Source organism: Schistocerca americana, chromosome 7, assembly GCF_021461395.2.
Source record: "Schistocerca americana isolate TAMUIC-IGC-003095 chromosome 7, iqSchAmer2.1, whole genome shotgun sequence".
Lineage (NCBI taxonomy): Eukaryota > Metazoa > Arthropoda > Insecta > Orthoptera > Acrididae > Schistocerca > Schistocerca americana.
The window spans coordinates 633,699,695-633,718,953 of NC_060125.1; the positions used below are offsets into that span (position 1 = coordinate 633,699,695).

At 43.3% G+C, this 19,259-nt stretch overlaps 1 pseudogene; it reads right to left on the minus strand.

Moving 5' to 3' along the window:
- Positions 1 to 3,889: 3,889 nt before the first annotated feature.
- Positions 3,890 to 4,007, minus strand: LOC124623408 (annotated as a pseudogene).
- Between the last annotated feature and the right edge of the window lie 15,252 nt (positions 4,008 to 19,259).

Sequence of the window (19,259 nt, forward strand, 5' to 3'; positions counted from 1 at the left end):
CCTATGCGTTTTCGCCCAACCAGGACTCTGAATTTTCGCGCGGTGCTGCCACCTTTCACGGGCGCGCCGTATTTTTGTAACTTGTTGCACTGCCGCAACGGCGAGAAACAGTCTCTCTCTTTCTCAGATGTACGCTCTCTCTCTCCCTCCCTCCCTCCCTCCACCTGTGTGGTCTCGGGCTAGCCCGGTGCCCCCTGCGGTCTCTCGTGCCACTCTCCACTCTGCAGCCGCCGAAGCAGCCGCCGTATGGAGCTCCGGCCACCTCGCTTGTTCCACAGCCCAAAACAGCTCTTCCTGTGTCCGTAAAACCACCTTCCCAATGATGATATGAACAGTTCTCAAAATCTTGCGTACCGGTATGAACCTTGGTTTTGCTGTTAGTGTTATTCTGCCTAACGGCTATACCTGTCCGCGTGGTATTTGTCATTTACTTTCTGAATCAGTCCCATGTAAGGTGCTGAAATCTGTCACCTTACAAGGTTTTTCGTTATTTATCTCAGTCGCTTCAGGGAAGCGCCGGAATGATTCCTTCTAAAGGGCACCACCACTTTCCTTCTCCATCCTTCCCTAATCCGAGCTTGTGCTCGTCTCTAACGACATCGCTGTCGAAGGGACCTCAAACAGTCTCATCCTCCAAATACCCTGGCAGGATATTTGGAACCAAATATCCTGGCAGGCTGAGGTAAATGAAAGAAGTCTACTATTAGTAACGAATATGTGGGGAGGAACTAAGTAAGCTGTTACAGAAGTCTACTATTAATGAGGAATATGGGAGGAGGAAGTAAGTAAGCTGTTGCCGTTTCTGCTAATGATTCAATGCGAGGTAGTGAGATGTCTGAGCATCAACGATGAATACAAAATAGAGGATTACGTCGCACGGTCTGTAGGCCGAACGAAAAGTATTTGGTAAAAGAAGATTTACAACACTGAATCGTCTTAACAATGTTCTTCGCATATAAATGTACCTAATGACCTTGGTTAATCTACATTTAAGTGACATGGGATTGACTAACTAACCCGAAATGATATGCAGACCTAGTCGATTACTCTAAATTTATTTCATAAAGATTTATACACACGCGAAAAGCTAAGCATAGTCAACGTCTTTCTTCAAAAATAACAGGAAATACTTGAAGTATTAAACTGTCTCACTGACAAATAATGTACGTATGGTGGGCCCGCCAGCTACTGGGAAACACAGTGCAAAAGATCCATCACTTTCAGAGATCGCAGTTGAGTCGCCCGTAAGTGAGAGAACTGCGTTACCCGTGGCGTTAAGGAGGGTTAGACTCGCACAAGGAATAGTACGTGCACCAAGCGAGTGAACAAGAAAGTCATGGTAACACGAGATTCACAGTAACAAACGTTGAGTCCTGAATCTCGAAAGAATTTTAAGGACAAATTGAGAAACATAAATGCGGCTGTGAAACGATTCTAGCTTGATCGCAAGGTTCCTAAACTTCACACGATGTCGATCTCACTTAAATCCTAACAATGCAGCGAGAATAATCTCCATTCTGGCTGCCACCGCAGATGTCGAACGAACATCCACTGCTCTTCGTCAGTCTCAAAATCTACATGTACATCTACGTGATTACTCTGCTATTCACAGTGAAGTGCCTAGCAGAGGGTTCCATGAAGCACCTTCAAGCTGTCTCTCTACCGTTCCACTCTCGAACGGCGCGCGAGAAATCGAGCACTTAAATTTTTCATTGCGAACCTTGATTCCTCTTATTTTATCGTGATGACCATTTCTCCCTAGAAGCGGCTGTCCTCCAACGATCTCCATGACACAATATTCTCTCTACCAATCACTATCTTAGCTGCTCTCCGAAACAGACTCTTCTCTGTACTTTTTCGTTCCTCTAACTCTGGAATCTCGACAACAATAATTCCGCCTAAAGTCCGCGTCAGCCAACCAGGGCTCATGCTTATTTGTTTCACGAGTTGGAAGAAGGAAAACTTCCCACTCAACTCCCCTCCACCTGCCTTATGAGAGTCAGAAAGATCCGCGCCACACATTAGAGGCTAACAAGAGCCCTAGCCTTGACGTTTGTCTATGAGACACGAGCAAATATTCGTTTCTCTCGCTACCGTTCTGAATATCTTCAGAAAGCGTCTTAACTCTGCTCACGGTTTGGTAAACACCTTTGGCGTTGGTACGTCTGCCGGGGGCGTAACTTTCCATTCAATCAGCAGGCTGTCAACTTTCGACTGGCGCCAGCATGTCACTTTCGACGTAAACGACCGTTAGTTTCTGAGCTCACTTCTCTGCGCTGGAACCATCGTGTCTGCAGGAGGAGTGTCTCGGGCGTGCCGCGGTCATAACTTCCTACATAATCTATAGGGTTTCAACTTCCGATTGGTGCCAGCATACAGCTTAGGGGCGTCAACCACCTTCAGCTTCTGAGCTGACATCTCTAAGCTAGCGGCTACACGCCTGCAAGAGGCGTGTCTCCAGCGTTGGTGAGGTGACCTCCGGGCTGCATGCGACCGAGAAAGGACCACGACCAACACCTACCGGGCTTGTAAGCGGGTCTGCTGCATACATTATTTCATCTCTCTTATGTAGATATGACACAAAGCTTTGGATCAAGGCAACCAGATATTTCTTGATTACCGACAAGCTTTTGACTCAGTACCGCACCTACGGTTATTGTCAAAAGTACCATCGTATGGGGGTATCAAGTGAAATTCGTCACTGGAGGACACAGCGAGTTATCTTGGCTGGACAGTCATCGTCATAGATCTTCGGGTATGCCCCAGGGAAGTGTGGTTCAAAATGGTTCAAATGGTTCTGAGCACTATGAGACTTAACATCTGTGGTCATCAGTCCCCTAGAACTTAGAAATACTTAAACCTAACTAACCTAAGGACATCACACGCATCCTTGCCCGAGGCAGGATTCGAACCTGCGGCCGTAGCGGTCACGCGGTTCCAGACTGAAGTGCCTAGAATCGCACGGCCAAGGGAAGTGTGTTCTGACCCTTGCCGTTCATATTGTATGTTACTGACCTTGCAGACAATATCAATAGTAAAATCAGGCTTTTTGCAGATGATGAGATTATCTGTAATGAAGTACTATCTGAAAGAACTTGCATGAGCATTCAGCCAGATCTTGATAAGATTTCAAACTGGTGCAGAGACTGGCAACTTGCTGTAAATGTTCAAAAATGTAAAATTTTGCACTTCACAAAACGAAAAATAGTAGTATCTTATGGCTATAATATCAGTGTCACTGTTGGAATCGCCCAACTTGTACAAATACCTTGGTATAACACTTTGTAGGGATATGAAAAAGAATCATTACATAGCTTCAGTTGTGGGTAAAGCAGGTGGTAGATTTACGTTTATTGGTAGAATGCTGGGGAAGTGCAATCAGTCTACAAAGAAGATTGCTTACAAATCACTCGTGCGACTCATCCTAGAGTACTATTCAGATGGGTCTAACAGGGGATATTGAACGTATAGAGAGATTGGCAGCTCGAATGGTCACATGTTTGTTTAATCCGTGTGAGAGTGCCACAGAGATACTGAAGGAGCTGAACTGGTAGACTGTTGAAGACAGACGTAAGCTATCCCGAGAAGGAAAGTCTAACAAAGTTTCAAGAACCGGCTTTAAATGATGGCTCTAGGAATATACTATAATCCCCTACATATCGTTCACGTAAGGATCGCGAGTATAAAGCACTCCATCTTCAGACCACAAGTGGCCCATCGAGACCATCCGACCGCCGTGTCATCCTCCGATGAGAATGTGGATAGGAGGGGCGTGTGGTCAACACACCGCTCTCCCGGTCGTTATGATGTTTTTCTGTGACCGGAGTCGCTACTATTCGGTCAAGTAGCTCTTCAATTGGCATCACGAGGCTGAGTGCACCCCGAAAAATGGGAACAGCGCATGGCGACCCGGATGGTCACCCATCCAAGTGCCGGCCACGCCCGACAGCGCTTAACATCGGTGATCTCACGGGAACCGGTGTATCCACTGCGGCAAGGCCGTTGCCCCCATCGTGAGTATAAGATCAGAATAATTGCTGCAAGCACAGGGGCAGTCAGACAACCATTCTTCCCGTTCTCCAAACGTGAATGGAACGGGAAGGAACCCTAATAACTGGTACAATGGGACGTACCGTCTGCCATGCACCTCACGGTGGTTTGTAGAGTATAGATGCAGATGTAGAACAAACCTTACTGCAAGAGAGCGCGAATCGCGTTTGAAACTCGGCCGCCTGAACATTACCTCATACGAACGAAAAGCTGTTGTTTCACTGAGACATTACTTGCTTCTTGCTTGACCTGGTAAGAGTGGTATCAAACAGTCTATCGAGATTCTGTTAAAAGAAGCTAATTATGAAGGTGACTGCAATTGTTTCTGCTCAGTTTAGGCACACGCTATTGTGGTGGCGCTGCACTCCAAACGGGTGCGGTCATGGGATTGCTGGCCCACAGTGTCCTTGGAGGAGGGTGGAAACATCCGGGAGTGTCGGCAGCGTCTAAGTTTGTCAAGAACTTCGTCCTGTTGCCCATCGCGTTGACGGCAAAATGATGTGTGGGAATCAACGCCCCAAGGAAAAGAGTGGTTTCATCGGAGCCCCTGAGTTCTTCCCGTGTCCTTCCTCAGCGACTGTGTGTCTCAGTGTTTTCTTCGGCCACGTTTGAAAACCACGTGACTTCAGCGCTGGGCATCCCACTTCTGACCTCCATCACAGAGGTGGCAAACGAAGTAGTGAAACGTCGCTAATGAGCTTTCGCTTGGTACTTAAATCTTTACGGCCAGCGCCCCTCAGGAGTGGGAGGGGTCACGCACAGCATGAGAGATGCGGCTCTGCAGAGCTCTTACCCCGACTGCGAGTTGGTGGGCGGTCTCCACTTTGTGTCCTTTCAAGAAGCTCATTGTAGGCGCCGGCAAATTTAGTGGGGGTGACAATATTCTAAGGACAGGCACTTCAAGTCACCCACTGCTTAGCGTTAGGTGCCATGACGTTCCGTACCAGAGAGACGCCTCCTTGTGTTTGCGAAGTGTGCTGTTGATGGAACGTAACAGTTGTTTAGCCAAAGGAACGCAGCGACAGGGAGGCGCCAACATGGTCATTTACTCGCAAATTTCTCCTTTACTTTCTGGAGACAATTGCTCGTTACGTTTTGAATCGTTTTTCTTTGACAAAGTCATCTCTCAAGCCATGGAGAAGGTGTTCGCGTGGCCCCATGATAGCGACTAACCACGCAGTAGGACGCAGTTTTCTTGTTTTTTTTTTTTTCGAAGTGACTGCGCAGTAAAATTTCAAAGTTCCTGTGTCCATATTTGTGGCGACAGACTTGCACCATTTCGGCCATTACCTAGCAGACTCTCTACGTTCTTGCGTCTGAACGACGAGTTGGCAATTTTCTATTTCTTTTGTCTCCCAGTCGATGAGATATCCACAGTCCCTGCTCCATACCATCGTCTCCACACATCGTCACTGGACTACGATCCGAAGATGATCCACGCTGAGTCGAAAGTGGTCACTACTTATAAACAAAACTGTTTTTATGCGGTCAAGACTGTTGCACATAATACTTTACTTCTACTAGAACAGATTATTCCACTGAATTACAACGAAGTGATCAAAGCAGTTGTTTCGCTCAAAAACAAGAGAGGAGCAGGAGACAATCAGTTGCCAGAAGAACTGTGGAAAAATTCAAATGAACAAACCCTTCCAATCTACATAAGCACTTCAGGGACATCTGGACTATTGAGAGAATATGTTAAGACTGAGACCCCCTCATTACACAAAGAAGGTGAGAGATCGGACCGAAAGAATTATCGGGGAGGTATATCCACTTGACGTTACGTGTAAGGTTTTATCTGAGATTATTTACACAAGAATTCAGCAACAAACAGTGTGGGAACGTGGAGAATATCATGGAGATTTTCGAACAGGAAGAAACCGTCCCGATCAAATGAACATCATGAAACATCAAAGAGTTTACCCCAGAGTTTGGTCATGACTTCGTTTACTACTTTAAAAGAAGAATATGACATTGTACAGCTCGAGTTATTACTGAAAATCCTTAAGGAATTTGGTCTACACCGGAGTGAGCCTTAAGAACATTAGGACAAAAGTTAAACTTAGAGCTGAATTGTGACAGAACATTCGAGATCGGCACAGACCTTCCACACAGGATGGACTCTCACCATTACAGCTTAACTGTGCAGTGGAGAAGGTCATGCAACAGTGGAATAAGAAATGTCACTCAAACATCAAGATTGACCAAAACATTTAAGTTAGCTGCCTAGCATTCACAGACGATTTTGCACAACTTGAAAATAATGTGAAAGAGACTAAACGTCAAATTGAAGTACTCGAAAAAACAGCAGTACAAATTGGATTGCAAATTGCACCGAAACAATGGAAGTGATACCAACCTTCAAGGGTCCGCAGCTCGTGGTCGTGCGGTAGCGTTCTCGCTTCCCACGCCCGGGTTCCCGGGTTCGATCCCCGGCTGGGTGAGGGATTTTCTCTGCCTCTTGATGACTGGGTGTTGTGTGATGTCCTTAGGTTAGTTAGGTTTAAGTAGTTCTAAGTTCTAGGGGACTGATGACCATAGATGTTAAGTCCCATAGTGCTCAGAGCCATTTGAACCTTCAAGGTTTAAACACCGGCTGTTCGACTGAATAATAACAATATAAGATTGTAAATAAGATCAAATATCATTGTGAGACTATATACTTTAGTTCGAAAGAGAGATCCTCCGTAGAAAGGAGAACAACTAAATTGAAACAAGAACATTGAACACCTGGTGAACCTATAAAAATAATCCTCCTTCAACGAACACATTCAGACACTACTACTCCGTTGTCAAACCTGACGCAACACACGAAAGTCAAACACTATTGTCAACATTAGATAAAGCGTATTAGATAAAGTACAGTATACAATCGTCAACGAAAATTTATCAAATAGACGGACAGTTGGCACTGCTGCGTAACAAAGTCGTGTATCGTGAAAGTGAGTCAGTTTTTATCCTTTTTTTTTTTTTTTTTTTTTTTTTTTTTTTTGAGTCATCAGTCTTCTGACTGGTTTGATAAGGCCGCCACGAATTCCTCTCCTGTGCCAACCATTTCATATCATGTCTGAGAAGATATCCTTTCACCCTGTCGATTCTGCGGAGAGTCTCTTGGTTTCTTACCTCATCAGTCCACCTAATTTTCAACATTCGTCTGTAGTACCACATCCCAAACACTTAGATTCTCTTCCGTTCCGGTTTCCTACAGTCTACCTCTCACTATCATACAATGCCGTGCTCCAAACGTACATTCTCAGTAATTTCACCCTCAAATCAAGCCTGTGTTTGATACTAGTAGACTTCTCCTTGCCATAAATGCCCTTTTTGTCAGTGCTTGTCTGCTTTTTATGTCCTCCTTGTTCCATCCATCGTAGGTTATTTTCCTGCCGAGGCAGCAAAATTCCTTATCTTCGTCTACTTCGTGATCCGCAATCCCGATGTTAAATTTCCCGCTGTTCTCATTTCTGGTGCTTCTCAGTACTTTCGTCTCTCTTGGATTTACTCTCAGTCCGTATCCTGCACTCATTTAAACGTTCGCTCCATACGACAGACCCTAGTATTCCTCTTCACTTTCACTGAGTATATCAGTGTCATCAGCGCATCTTATCACTGATTTCCTTTCACCCTGAACTTTCATCCCAGTCTTGAACCTTTCTTTTATTTCCATCACTGCTTCGGTGAAGGCGAAAGACTACATCCCTGTCTTACACCCTTTTTAATCCAAGCACTTTGTTGTCGTTGTTCCAGTCTTACTGCTCTCTCTTGGCTCTTGTACACTTCGCATATTACCCGCCTTTCCCTTGTAGCTTATCCCTATTTTTCTCAGAATTTCGAACATCTTGCACCATTTGACACTACCGAACTGTTTTCGCAAGGCAAATCCTATGAAAACGTCTTGATTTTCCTTGTCTTGCTTTCATTATCAACCGTAACGCCAGAAATGCCTCTCTGGTGCCTTTACTTTTTCTAAGCCCAAGCTGCCATATATCAAGATTAGCAGAAACCGGTCTAGAGAAACCACCATTCAAGTACGTTTGAAAAATGCAACCAAGTATAGGTGACTCAAAGAGGTCCACGATGATTTGGAAGAGATAAATGTAACAATGCAACAAACTGAGAACAGAGAAGAAAAGACAAATCTGAGGATCAGACGAGACCTTAACTGAAAACATTTGAACGAAAAGAAATCACCATAAGTAATGAAGAGAGTGCAGCCAGTTCTGAAACACAGGAGATAACGCTTTAACACAGGCCTGCAGACTCCGCCACAGCGTGTTAACGACTCTGTACAGGCGACCAAGCAGCGTGCGCTTGTATCTTGAGCTATAAATAGCTGCTGATGCAACTTCGCGCATTCATTATATGAATAGCATTATTCAACAATGGGTCGCCGTTTTGGATATCGCCGTCGCAGACGAATGCTGGTCTACAAACAATTGGTCAATATTGCTGGCACCTATGGTACTGTTCCAGCACCAGGTACGAGCAAGAAGATAACAAATCTGAAGAAGATTGCTTCTTTACCTATATTGTCAGGTCCTAATTACTTTTTAGGACTTAAATTGAATTTTTCTATTTCAAAAGCGTCTGAATCAAGTACTGTGGGTAATGGTTGGATTACCTTTGCTGTTGTTGTCTGTCATGACGCTTCAAGGACTGGATTGGAAAGTTTTACATCACGTGAAGTTTTGGCATTTCGTACTGTACATTTGGCCGAAATTATTATATTAAGTGAAGGTTCTTATCTAGTACCTTATGGTCCATTGTCACTTAATTGTAGGACTAAGATTTTTGGAGCAGAAGAGGAGGTTGAGAATGTCCACTTGAACGACTAACTTGAATATGTACTGACTGAGGTACTCTACAACTGGACGTATACTGTATATTTCTTTAAAGTCAAAAGACATCTGTGGCGCGTGAAAAGTGGTAGTGACGCTGAACAATACTGGACGGGAGGCTGGTGGGCCGGGCAAGGGGGACGGGGGACAATTACTAACTCTGACCTCCCTTTCCGCCACAAACGAACCCTGTATGCGCGCTGCTGAAGATACTCGTAGTAATGCTGAACTCTGGGGCAGACCTCTATGGTGGGGCGTGAGACGGTTAATGATGATGACGATGATCATGATGATGATGATGGTATTCATTATGATGAAACTAACAGCCCCCCTCCCCCCCCCCCCCCCCCTCCCCATCATTCCGTCCGTCATACACTGAAGAGCCAACGACACTGGTATACATGTCTAATATCGTGTAGGACCCACCGAGCACGCAGAAGTGCCACAACATGACGAGACATGGACTCGAGTAATGTCATAACTAGTTTTGGAGGGAACTGGCCCGAGAATCCTACAGAGCTACCCATACATCCGTAAGAGTACGAGGGGGCGGAGAGCGCTTCCGAACAGCACTTTGCAAGGCATCCCAGATATGCTCAATAATGTTGTATGGGAAGTTTGGTGCCCAGCGGAAGTGTTTAAACTCATAAGAGTGTTCCTGCAGCCACTCTGTAGCAATTCTGGAGGCGTGGGGTGTCCTGATGAAATTGCCCAAGTCCGTCGGAATGCACAATGAATATGAATGGATGCACGTGATCAGGCTGTATGCTTACGTACGTGTCACCTGTCGCAGTCGTATGCACATGTATCAAGGGTCCCATATCACTCCAACTGCACACGCCTCACACCATTACAGAGCCTCCACCAGCTTGAACAGTCCCCTGGTGACATGCAAGGTCTATGGGTTCACGAGGTTGTCTCCATACCCTACACGTCCATCCGCTCGATACAATTTGAAGCGAGACTCGTCCAACCAGGCAACATGTTTCCAGTCATAACAGTCCAATGTCGGTGTTGACGGGCCCAGGCGAGGCGTAAAGCTTTGTGTCGTGCAGTCATCAAGGGTACACGAGTGGGCTTTCGGCTCCGAAAACCCATATCGATGATGTTTCGTCGAATCGTTCGCACGCTGACACTTGTTGATGACCCAGCATTGAAATCTGCAGGTATTTGCGGAAGGATTGCAATTTTGCCACGTTAAAATATTCACTAGAGACGCCGTTGGTTCCGTTGTTGTAGGATCTTTTTCCGGCCGCAGCGATGACTGAGATTTGTTGTTTTACCGGATTACAATCGTGAAGTCTTCGTAAGGGGAAATCCCCATTTAATCGCTACCTTGGAGTTGCTGTGTCCCATCGCTGGTGCGCCGACTACAGCACCACGTTCAAAGTCATTTAAATCTTGATAACCTGCCATTGTAGCAGCAGTAACCGATCTAACAATCGCGCCAGACACTTGTTGTCTTATATAGCCATTGCCGAACACAGTGCTGTATTCTGCCTGTATATATACGTCTGTATTTGAATGCGCAAGCTAAACCAGTTTCTTGGGCGCTTCAGTGTATAATGCTAGTGATCTAAGTGAATTATACCTGAAGCAGGAGGAAAGGCTGTTCGTCCAGTTATCCTCCGTCATTTCAGTAGAGTTCATCCGAGCTCGAGGCTTGCCTTTAATGATTTCTAAGCCGGCAGAACACCATATTCTAGTCCTCAGAATTCAGTATCCGGACGTGCGGGGATTTACTTAGACTTGTAATCCGCGGTCAGATGTATGGGTAGCGATGGAGTGCTGGCTTCTGCCTGCTAAGGCCTGAGGATTTTCCTCTGGAGCCCATCCACTACCACGCGACTAATTCCTGGGCTCCCGGCGCCGTTAACCGGGTATTAACGTCAGGGTGTGTCTCTCGCAACGTGACATTCTAATGCTTTTTCCGGTAAACAGGTTTAAAAAGTTATCGACGACAGCTCAATAGGCGACTGACGCTAATCCGTCTAAATCCGTATCACCATCTTTCACCCGCGTCCTCTTGCGTATGATGAATTACATCAGACGGCAGGTGATCTACTTTTTCAGAGACGTCGACACAGTAATCCCATTAGAGCATTACAGTGACGTCCATGCGACACAGATTGACGAAGACTACTAGCGGAAAGCTCCCTTTTATTAATCATATAATGATTACAGTGGGAAGTTAACTGACAAACTGTCACATAGTAGTGTTTCCTTTTTAAACAGCTACACAGGGTTAATGCGTCCCTAGTGCTAATGAGTTGACAAACATACCAGTACAACATGCGAGCACGTATAAGCGAGCTAACTAAGCATTAGACATCCTGAGAGAGCAGACTGGGGCGCTCTGAGGAACTCACGGTCTTCGAACATGATTGTGTGTCACTTGTGTCATACGTCTGTGCGCGAGATTTCCACACTCCTAAACATTCCTGGGCCCATTGTTTCCGATGTGATAGTGAAGGGGACACGTGAAGGGACACGTGCAGCACAAAAGCGTACAGCCCGACCTCGTCTGTTGACTGACAGAGACCGCCGACAGTTGAAGAGGATCGCAATGTGGAACAGGCAGACATTTATTCAGACCATCACACAGGAATTCCAAATTGCATCAGGCTCCACTGCAAGCACTACGTCAGTTACGCGGGATGTGAGAAAACTTGGATTTCGTGGTCAAGCGGCTGCTCATAAGCCACACATCACGCCGGTAAATGCCAAACGACGCCTAGTTTGGTGTAAGGAGCGTAAAGATTGGACGATTGAACAGTGGAAAAACGTTCTGAGGAGTGACGATTCACAGTACACAAAGTGGCGGTCCGATTGCAGGGTGTGGGTATGGCCCAATGTCCAGTGAACATCATCTGCCAGCGTGTGTAGTGCCAACAGTAAAATTAGGAGGCGGTGGTGTTCTGGTGTGGTCGTGTTTTTCATGGAGGGGGCTTGCACTGCTTGTTGTATTGCGTGGCACTGTCACAGCACAGGCCTACATTGATGTTTTAAGCACCTTCTTGCTTCCCACTGTTGAAGAGCAGTGTGGGGATGGCGATTGCATCTTTCAACGCGATCGGGCATCTGTTAATAATGCACGGCCTGTGGTGAAGTGGCTACACGACAATAACATCCCTGTAATGGACTGGCCTGCACAGAGTCCTGACCTGAATCCCACAGAAAACCTTTGGGATGTTTTGGAACGCCGACTTCGTGCCAGGCCTCACCCACCGACATCGATACCTCTCCTCAGTGCAGCAATCAGTGAAGAATGGGCTGCCATTCCGCAAGAAACCTTCCAGTACCTGATTGAACGTGTGCCTGAGAGAGTGGAAACTGTCATCTTGGCTAAGGGTGGGCCAACACCATACTGAATTCCAGCATTACTGATGATGGGCGCTACGAACTTGTAAGTCATTTTCAGCCAGGTGTCCGGATACTTTTGATGACATAGTGTAGCAACATGCCAGGTAATACTAATCCTACGAATTATCCTAGAAGATAAGTTGAAGAAATGCAAACCTACGTTTGTGGCATGTGTAAACTTAGAGAAAGCGTTAGGCAGTGTTGACCGGAATACAGGGAGCGAAAAGTTATACACAACTTGAGCAGAAAACGGATGACAGTTGTAATAGTCGAAGGGTGTGAAATGGAAGCAGTGATTGAGAAGGGAGTGAGACAGGGTTGAGCCTACTCCTGATGTTATTCGATCTGTATCCTGAGTAAGCAATAAAGGAAACCTAAGAAAAATTTGGAAAAGGTATTAAAGTTTAAGGGCAACAAAAAAATTTTTTTTGGTTTTATGATGATGTTGTCATTCTCTGAGACCGGTAAAGACTTGGAACGGCAGTTGAAAGGAATGTAGAGAACCTTGAAAGAAATTAATAACATCAACTTCAACAAAAACAAAACGAGCGTAATGGAATGTGGTCGAGTTAAATCAGGCGTGCTCATCGAATTGGACTAGAAAATGAGACACAAAAAGTGTTACCTGAGTTTTGCTATTTGTGCAAAAAAATAACTGATAATGATCGCAGCAGAGAATATTTAAGATGCAGACTGCCAATAACTAGAAAAGTGATTATAAAGAAGAGAATTTGCTAACGTCAGAAATACATTTAGGTGTTAGTGTAAGTTGTTGCATGGTGGGAAGTGCTTTATTGATGATTGTTTAATTGAATATACAGGGTGAGTCACCTAACGTTACCGCTGGATATATTTCGTAAACCACATCAAATACTGACGAACCGATTCCACAGACCGAACGTGAGGAGAGGGGCTAGTGTAATTGTTTAATACAAACCATACAAAAATGCACGGCAGTATGTTTTTTAACACAAACCTACGTTTTTTTAAATGGAACCCCGTTAGTTTTGTTAGCACATCTGAACATATAAACAAATACCTAATCAGTGCCGTTTGTTGCATTGTAAAATGTTAATTACATCTGGAGATATTGTAACCTGAAATTGACGCTTGAGTACGACTCCTCCGCTGTTCGATCGCGTGTATCGGAGAGCACCGAATTACGTAGGGATCCAAAGGGAACGGTGATGGACCTTACGTACAGAAGAGACTGGAACAGCACATTACGTCCACATGCTAACACCTTTGTATTGGTCTTCTTCACTGACGCACATGTACATTACCATGAGGGGTGAGGTACACGTATTCACGTGGTTTCCGTTTTCAATTACGGAGTGGAATAGAGTGTGTCCCGACATGTCAGGCCAATACATGTTCAATGTGGTGGCCATCATTTGCTGCACACAATTGCAATCTCTGACTTAATGAATGTCGTACACGCCGAAGTACATCTGGTGTAATGTCGCCGCAGGCTGCCACAATATGTTGTTTCATATCCTCTGGAGTTGTAGGCACATTACGGTACACATTCTTCTTTAACATACCCCACAGAAAGAAGTCCAGAGGCGTAAGATCAGGAGAACGGGCTGGCCAATTTATGCGTCCTCCAAGTCCTATGAAGCGCCCGTCGAACATCCTGTCTAGGGTCAACCTAGTGTTAATTGCGGAATGCGCAGGTGCACCATCATGCTGATACTACATACGTCGACGCGTTTCCAGTGGGACATTTTCGAGCAACGTTGGCAGATCATTCTGTAGAAACGCGATGTATGTTGCAGCTGTTGAGTGGTACTCAAGCGTCAACTTTAGGTTACAATATCTCCGGATGTAAATAACATTTTACAATGCAACAAACGGCACTGATTACGTATTTGTTTATATATTCAGATGTTGAAACACGTATGTATTCAGTAGTAGCGATGGCGAGGCATGACAGAATCTCTGACCAGAGAGTTATTTATCGTTGCCAGTCTGCGCTTGACCGCGCGTGAGTGCAGTAGTTGCACGTAGCGAGTCGCGAGAACATGTAGTTCAGTTACTAGTTGCACTCAGTCAGTGCTAGTAGCGAGTTGCGAGTAGGATGTAGTACGTTGCGAGTCGGAGTTGTGTGTGAGGAGTCGGCGGGCGTCGACATGGGTCTCTGGTGAAGGTTCGGGACGAGGTATATTGTTAAATAAGGTAATGAAGCAGCATTGCGCTCAGCCAATAACATCTGTTAATTGTAATTAATTTGTTCAAGAAATGCCCCAATAATAATTTTGTTTTCAAAGCAATATTTTTTAAGAAAAGAATCATTCCAATTGAAACAATATTTCCTATGCTTTTCATCCCAGAATCAATTTATCAGATTAGTTATTGCACAGGGCCTAAGGTCAGCGATGCTGCCCTATTATTGTGGGTTTAATGATTAATGTTCATTTCTCAATTTTTGTGTCGAGTTTACATTGGGCGATTATTTTTCAATATTTTTGTAGCGAAGTTACAGTCACTTTTATTTCAATTTAACGATGTTTTGTGGGAGCTCAACAACATTTGGCTCTATTCCGATTAACATTCAAATATAGTCATTTACATTATTTGCCGGGAGGTAATTATTGTCATTCCCATTTCTGCGGGGAGGTTACACTTGGTGACATCCGGACCAGGATCGTATTTCTTTGAGATTCTTCTGAGAAGTAGTCAGATATCTGCTCTTATTTACTAAAATATAACTATCATTTGGCGCAACGCTTATACTAATTTTGTGATTTTCTTTCCGCAGATCATCGGCAATTCGTTGCTCTTTGTTGTATTTGTATGTTAATTGATTTTGTATTGTCTTTGTCTCATTTGTGAATAATTGTGACTAGTGTAAAAATGCCGCGAAAGACTATTAATAGTGCATCGCGAGGTATAATGAATGAAATAACCGATTTAAACAACTTCACCGATAGTACTTGTGACACGCAGTGTAATGATGACAATCCTGCGTTCACTGACAATCAGTGCGTTCCAACCACTAATGATGATTATTATCTTAGTGATGAACAGACAAATTCAATGGTGTCGTCTGTTAACTTAACGACAATTGAAGACACGGGGCGCTCTGTTGCAATGAGCGCAGCCCAGCTTAACACAACCGGTTTGCAAAATTCACGTAACGAATAGACGAATTTTTCCAATGAAAATGAACAGGATACACAAAGTAGGACGGATTTATTTAACTCCGAAATAGTGACCAATCCGATAAGCAAACATCTTCAAGAATCACAGAATGTCCTAATGGATACACAAAACGTGACAATTGCAGACACACCATCACACAGTACAGAGAATAGAGATATTCATTTTAGATTTGATTAAATTATGGAAATATTGCTAGAACAGAAAGGAGAAATCAGACAACAGAATGAAAAACAAGACAAACTTAGTGAAAAATTAGACAACAATTCCAGACAGTTAAATGAAAAATTAGACAACAATTCCAGACAGCTTAGTGAACAGATTAGAGCCGTTGCCGCGCAATGTCATGATACTAAAGAACAGTTACGCGAGGAAATTGAGGCTTGTTCAAGAAAAAGTAGCGAAGAAATTAGATCGGTTGCTCAAGAATTAAGGGATATGCAAACAGCTGCAACAGAATCACTCAGAGACGAAATTAGTACAGCCGGTAAACAATGCTCTGAAAAAGCTACACAATTACGCGACGAGTTTAAAGCAATGACAGCAGAACTTTCGCGCACAATGGATGAAAAGATAGACGCGAAATTCGACCAACAGAACACTCAGATTGACGAACGTTTTAATCACCACATTCAAAACAGTGATACGCGTTTCCGCAAATTTATACAGGATCAAAATAAAGTAAAACGTCAAGTAATGGAAACAATCACAGCACAGAGACAAGAAGACAAACGTAAATTGTTTGCGAAGGCAAAAACATACGTAGACAACAATATTGCTACAGTGTCCGACGAAATTAATACCATCAAACAGTTGAACTTAGAATTACGTGATGAAATTTCTGATCTTAAATCAAAAACAGATACACACACAGCAGATATTCAGACAGTGACAGACAGATTTGAACAATTAGAACTAACACAGGATTCCGATGTCGTCAAAGCTGACGTTAAAAAATTGAACGAAACCACACGTAAATTACAAAAACAGATTAATGCTTCTGACATTAAAAACGATGATCAGGCAAAACTACTGACTAAATAATTTGATGAATTGACCAGTCGTATTGATGTTATTGAAAGTAATAATGACAGCAAATCAGACGATACTGCACCGATTTCGTTTAACCAAACACCTGAATTCCAAAATTTACAGCAGACAATCAATGAGATCGATTCATCTAATAATACATTACGCATAAAGTTGTCAAGTTTACAGCAAGAAGTAACAGAGACGAAAAATATTTCAGTTAATAACACATCACAGCAGACGCCACTTTGCGAACATTTGTCAGACTCACGCAGCGCGTATAATTTGAGTAATCTACAGAGAATACGCGACTTAGATTCCGAACAGACACAGACAAATAGATTCTCTTACAATCCTGAACCTGTTCCATCATACAAAGACGATAATTTTGATTACAAACATTTTCTGTCAGTGAGAAAATTTAAAGCTTTTAAAAATGACAGAACACAGATTCATCCACTAGATTACAACAATTCAGCTTCGCTTTTCCACCGACTTGGCCTGTAACACATAAACTTGAATTTATTTGTAGTTTTTTGGAAGGCGAACCGGCAACTCGTATGAGACCGATCGCGAGACAATGTTATTCGGTAGAAGAATTTCAGAATGCTTTTCTGTCAGCGTATTGGTCGAAGACGACACAGCGCGGAATTAAAGATCAACTAATTAGTTTGCCAAATTATGAGAACGCCAATTTTCCCAGTGTGACGCAATTTTTTGAGCACATGGTCCAACAAAACCAGTACTTAAGCGAACCATATAGTGAATCTGCACTGATACAATTATGCATTTCTAAATTACCACAGTCATTAAGAGTGTCACTTCTAACAGGCCAGCAAATAGAAAACATTTCAGCATTTAGAGATCTGTTACAGCTTTTGGAAGTACAGCAATCTGATTATTCCTTTGTAAACATAAATTTTTCACATAATAACCAAGACCAACAAACTTACAGTAATTACGATCAGACACGCAATTTCAATAGTAAAGGTATTAGACGCTTCAGGAATGACAACCACCAAAACTTTAATAACAGACAAAATTCTAATTATCAATATCGTCAAAATTTTCAGCAACAGGAACCACATTTTAGTAACAATAGACGTTTTCCACCACAACAGCCTGAAAGTCAGCCGGTTAGCGTACCTAACCAACAATGGAATGCACAAGGTCAACCAGGCTTTAATGTTTCTCCGCATGCACGTACAGTCTCAGCCCCAACAAATAGTACCGCACGGCAGCAAGGAAATAACTACGTACAGAAAAGACAGTATTTCAATTCCTATCGCAATGCACCGTATAGGAATGACGATCACGACAGACGTAAAAATAATGAGCAAAATTTTCAGCGTACATCTAACAACAGTCGGTCTTACCAACAGCAAAATTATCCACAAGAACATATTCTCATGAATGAACCCGACAGTAGGTATCATCCAGAGCGTAATACGTCTGGAAGAAATAATAGAACAGTTCAAATAAAAGAAATGCCACAACATCCTCCAGAAAATAATAACACGTCAGATAGAATCTGACTAGATACTGTACAGGTCGCATCTTCCAGCAACACAAGCACTACTTTTGACACGCAGAATGTTGTTCACGAAAATGTAATTACTTTTGATGATGTCAGAGACACTCTTTTGCAGGAAAGACCGGTTGTTCGAAAAACCATTTCACATCCTGTCATCGAAATTAAAATTGGTTCATCGAAATTTTCAGCAGTAATCGATTCCGGATCACCTATGTCAGTAATAAATGAAGAAACTTTTAACGAGTGTAACAAAGAGAATACCTATCCTACATTACCACTAGGCAAAACGAAAGTGAAAGGAGCAGTATCGAGCAAAGGAGTAGACGTTAAATTACAGACGCATTTATCATTTTGTATTGCAGGTCATACTTTTCACTAAAATGTTTGGATTGTTCCTATATTGACAACAGACATTATTCTAGGTACGAATTTTCTGGTACAACACGATGCCATTATCGACTTTCAAAATTCCTATTTAATGTTGAAGGATGAAAATGTACAACTTGCTTTAGAATTTCAGCACTCTTTATCTGCGGAAGAACAAACAATTAATCGCACAGAGGTCATTTCCGCAACACGTAATATAGACCTTAATTCCACATTGTTCACTGATATGTACGTACATAACTATAATACTCCAGACGAAGCTGACTACGACGTAATGCAGATGATTTCTGATAGAGTTAAACAAAGCAGTGCAAATACAGGCGACGAAATCACGCAACTACACAAAATTCTTTTACAGCAAGCTCCAGTTTTCGACAACATTCCTGGTACTATGTCCGGTTTTATGTATGAATTTCAAGTCAAACAGCACGACACATTTAAAGCAAAGCATTATCCCATTCCATATATCCACAGAGAACAGGTTAAAAAAGAGTTGCAAGATACGCTCGACCAAGGAATTACAGAACCGGTAGATAGTCCGTACATAAACCCGCTACATATTGTTAAGAAAAAAGATGGCTCACGTCGCCGCGTGCTTGATTCGCGTCACATCAATGACATAATTATTAATGAAACAGATCGACCACAGACACTAGAAGAACTACTACAGAAATTTCATGGTACGGCTATTTATTCCACATTAGATTTAAAATCGGGATTTTGGCAAATTCAGCTCCATCCGAACTGCAGAAAGTACACAGCATTTCTCTGTTTTGGCGACTGTTATCAATTTTGCAAATTACCATTCGGTTAAACTAAATCTTCTGCAGCCTTTATTCGCGGCTTGAACACAATACTTCCGACAGAACTTAAAGGCAGAATTACGACGTACGTAG